Source organism: Rhinatrema bivittatum, chromosome 8, assembly GCF_901001135.1.
Source record: "Rhinatrema bivittatum chromosome 8, aRhiBiv1.1, whole genome shotgun sequence".
In the NCBI taxonomy this organism is placed as follows: domain Eukaryota; kingdom Metazoa; phylum Chordata; class Amphibia; order Gymnophiona; family Rhinatrematidae; genus Rhinatrema; species Rhinatrema bivittatum.
The window spans coordinates 267,016,586-267,020,762 of NC_042622.1; positions in this window are offsets into that span (position 1 = coordinate 267,016,586).

Consider the following 4,177-nt stretch of genomic DNA (forward strand, 5'->3'; position numbering starts at 1 on the left):
CCGCCCCCCAACTACTCGGGCTTCATTAGAATATCCCTAAGGAATATGCATGAGGTTATATTTGCATACGCCGGAGGCATTGCGTGCAAATTTGTCCCATGCATATTCATTACGGATATCCCAATTCACGATGGGGAGGACGGGGTTGGGGGAGGGAGGGAGCTGTAGGACGCGTGTCCTCAGTGCATCTGGCGCTGTCTGAAGGTTTCGTCCGGCCCAGCCGCATCTCCCTTTCATGGCTTCCTCGGAGCCGCGGCCGACCGCCGCGAAGCCTCTCTGCGCCGCCCCAAGCTGCCGAGCAGGCAGTGGCACGCTTAGGCCCCTGCACGCACGCACGCGGCTCTGCCTGTCTTAGGGGAGCCGCGGTGGGGAAACGGCCCTGACGCCTCCCGGTGACGTCAGGAGGCAGGCCTGGATCTGGCTCGCACTTCCTATCCTTGATGCCTCTGCAACGGGTCCTCCTCGTCCCTGCTGTTCAGCCTGATGTCCCTGCTGCTTGCTCGTTTCCTGCCTGACCTCGGATTGCTCTTGGCCTCTCTCTGCCCGCTGACTGCCCTGACCTCTGATTCTCTTGGCCTCTCTCTGCCCGCTGTCTGCCCTGACCTCTGATTCTCTTGGCCTCTCTCTGCCCGCTGTCTGCCCTGACCTCTGATTGCTCTTGGCCTCTCTCTGCCCGCTGTCTGCCCTGACCTCGGATTGCTCTTGGCCTCTCTCTGCCCGCTGTCTGCCCTGACCTCTGATTGCTCTTGGCCTCTCTCTGCCCGCTGTCTGCCCTGACCTCTGATTCTCTTGGCCTCTCTCTGCCCGCTGTCTGCCCTGACCTCTGATTGCTCTTGGCCTCTCTCTGCCCGCTGTCTGCCCTGACCTCTGATTCTCTTGGCCTCTCTCTGCCCGCTGTCTGCCCTGACCTCTGATTGCTCTTGGCCTCTCTCTGCCCGCTGTCTGCCCTGACCTCTGATTGCTCTTGGCCTCTCTCTGCCCGCTGTCTGCCCTGACCTCTGATTGCTCTTGGCCTCTCTCTGCCCGCTGTCTGCCCTGACCTCTGATTCTCTTGGCCTCTCTCTGCCCGCTGTCTGCCCTGACCTCTGATTCTCTTGGCCTCTCTCTGCCCGCTGTCTGCCCTGACCTCTGATTCTCTTGGCCTCTCTCTGCCCGCTGTCTGCCCTGACCTCTGATTGCTCTTGGCCTCTCTCTGCCCGCTGTCTGCCCTGACCTCTGATTCTCTTGGCCTCTCTCTGCCCGTTGTCTGCCCTGACCTCTGATTCTCTTGGCCTCTCTCTGCCCGCTGTCTGCCCTGACCTCTGATTCTCTTGGCCTCTCTCTGCCCGCTGTCTGCCCTGACCTCTGATTGCTCTTGGCCTCTCTCTGCCCGCTGTCTGCCCTGACCTCTGATTCTCTTGGCCTCTCTCTGCCCGCTGTCTGCCCTGACCTCTGATTGCTCTTGGCCTCTCTCTGCCCGCTGTCTGCCCTGACCTCTGATTCTCTTGGCCTCTCTCTGCCCGCTGTCTGCCCTGACCTCTGATTCTCTTGGCCTCTCTCTGCCCGCTGTCTGCCCTGACCTCTGATTGCTCTTGGCCTCTCTCTGCCCGCTGTCTGCCCTGACCTCTGATTCTCTTGGCCTCTCTCTGCCCGCTGTCTGCCCTGACCTCTGATTCTCTTGGCCTCTCTCTGCCCGCTGTCTGCCCTGACCTCTGATCCTCTTGGCCTCTCTCTGCCCGCTGTCTGCCCTGACTTCTGATCCTCTTGGCCTCTCTCTGCCCGCTGCCTGCCCTGACCTCTGATTGCTCTGGGAATCTCTTTGCTTGGTGCCAGTCCTGATCTCGGATTGCTTTCCTGGTCTCTAGGTTCGCTGCCTGCCCAGGCCTCGGACCGGGCTGTGGACCAGGTTGTTTCGCCTCCCCTGACCGTGGACTGCCTCCTGCCTGTCGCCACGGGACCAGACCTTGGAAGTTTCCGGAAGGTTTCCTCTCCGACCAGTACCGCCAGTCGACGGTGAGGACCTGCGGGGGGGTGGGGGGGGCCATTCCCGTGGGGAGTAGTGACCTCACCTCGGCACAGGGGTCCACACGGGCAACGCTGAATTTGTTGTATCTTTACTGAGGTAGCTTACATAAGACAAGGTGGCTTAATATCCCAGTCAGGTAGCAAGGAATATTTATTTCCTGGTTCTGAGCCCTAGGAGGATATTTCATTGACGTTAACTTTTAAACAAATCCATTATCTATGACTGCACTGTGAGATATGGAGGAATATTCTGAATTTCCCTGATGCAGCCAAGAGATGAAGCACAGACTGTGTCGGAAGCTGTAATTTGGAAAGAAATGCCAGTTTTCCTAAGATACATATAGAAACTTTAATTATTTCTCCCAGTCACATCTGACTGAAACTCTTGTGAATGGTGTTTCCCTGGGAACTGCAATCTCTTTGAAATTGGCTTGCAGATGGTTTTGATTTGTTTTGAACACTTTTTTTTAGCCTTTGGCTCTTACAGCACACTTTCAGCTCGATTTTAAAAGCGCTGCTCGTGCAAAAACGCCCACGTCCGTGTGTATGCGGGATGCGCGTGAGCAACGCAGTTTGTAAAAAAGCAGCAGGATACGCGCGCGTGTGTGCCCGTGTGCGCATGAGGAACAAGGGGGCGGGGCATGGGCGGAGCTTGGCTGTTCTAGAGCAGGGCCCAGACTTTGTAACTCTGTATTTTCAAATTAGAAACTGTAGCAGGTGTACGGAAGATAAGTCATTGTAACTTTACTACTGCCCCTGATGAGAAGCAACTCTGTAGCTCTCGCGTTTTAGAACAGGGTGAGGCATCCAGGTCAACTGGGCAGTAGGGAGGACGAAGAACCAGAGGGGACTGAAAGACCCCGCCGTTAACTGGACAAACTGGTGCACTGACTGGAAAACTGGAGCATGTGTTAAAATCCACTGAGGTGACATCTGCGCATAAAAACCTATGGAAGCCACATGTGTGCTAGCTGTGCTTGAGTAACCGTTACAAATTAGGAGCAAACTTATGTGTGGTTGGTGTATTTTACAATATATGAATGCAAGTGCACACACTATTAAAACTTAAGAGCATAAGAAATTGCCATGCTGGGTCAGACCAAGGGTCCATCAAGCCCAGCATCCTGTTTCCAACAGAGGCCAATCCAGGTCATAAGAACCTGGCAAGTACCCAAAAACTAAGTCTATCCCATGCTACTGATGCCAATAAGAGCAGAGGCTATTCTCTAAGTCAACTTGATTAATAGTAGGTAATGGACTTCTCCTCCAATAACTTATCCAAACCTTTTTTGAACCCAGCTACACTAACTGCACTAACCACATCCTCTGGCAACAAATTCCAAAGTTTAATTGTGCGTTGAGTGAAAAAGAATTTTCTCCGATTAGTCTTAAATGTGCTACTTGCTAACTTCATGGAGTACCCCCTAGTCCTTCTATTATCCGAAAGTGTATCTAACAGAGTCACATTTACTCGTTCAAGACCTCTCATGATCTTAAAGACCTCTATCATATCCACCCTCAGCCGTCTCTTCTCCAAGCTGAACAGCCCTAACCTCTTCAGCCTTTCCTCATAGGGGAGCTGTTCCATGCCCTTTATCATTTTGGTTGCCCTTCTCTGTACCTTCTCCATTGCAATTATATCTTTTTTGAGATGCGGCGACCAGAATTGTACACAGTATTCAAGGTGTGGTCTCACCATGGAGCGATACAGAGGCATTATGACATTTTCCGTTTTATTATTTATTTATTTATTTATTTATTTATTTATTTAAAAGTTTTTATATACCGCATTAGGGTTAGGTATCTAACCATCTTAGCGGTTTACATAATAAAACACACATAATAATTGACATACATTAAAATACAATAAAATTACAAATTACATTCATTTATATTTGTATCTTCCATAGTGTTTAGGGGTTTGAAGACAGAATTGATGCGTTCAGCTTATTATGTTATAAGCATAGGCGCTTAATCGTTTGCTAATAGCATTGTTATCTTCATTTTATTATGTTATAGGCACAAGTGAATAAATAGGTTTTCAGAGCTTATTTGAACTCGTTTCGGTTTTCTGTTAGGCGAATGTATTCCGGTATAGAGTTCCACAGTGTCGGGCCTGCGATTGAGAATGCTCGCTTTCTAGTCAAGGCTAAACTTGCAACTTTTACTGTGG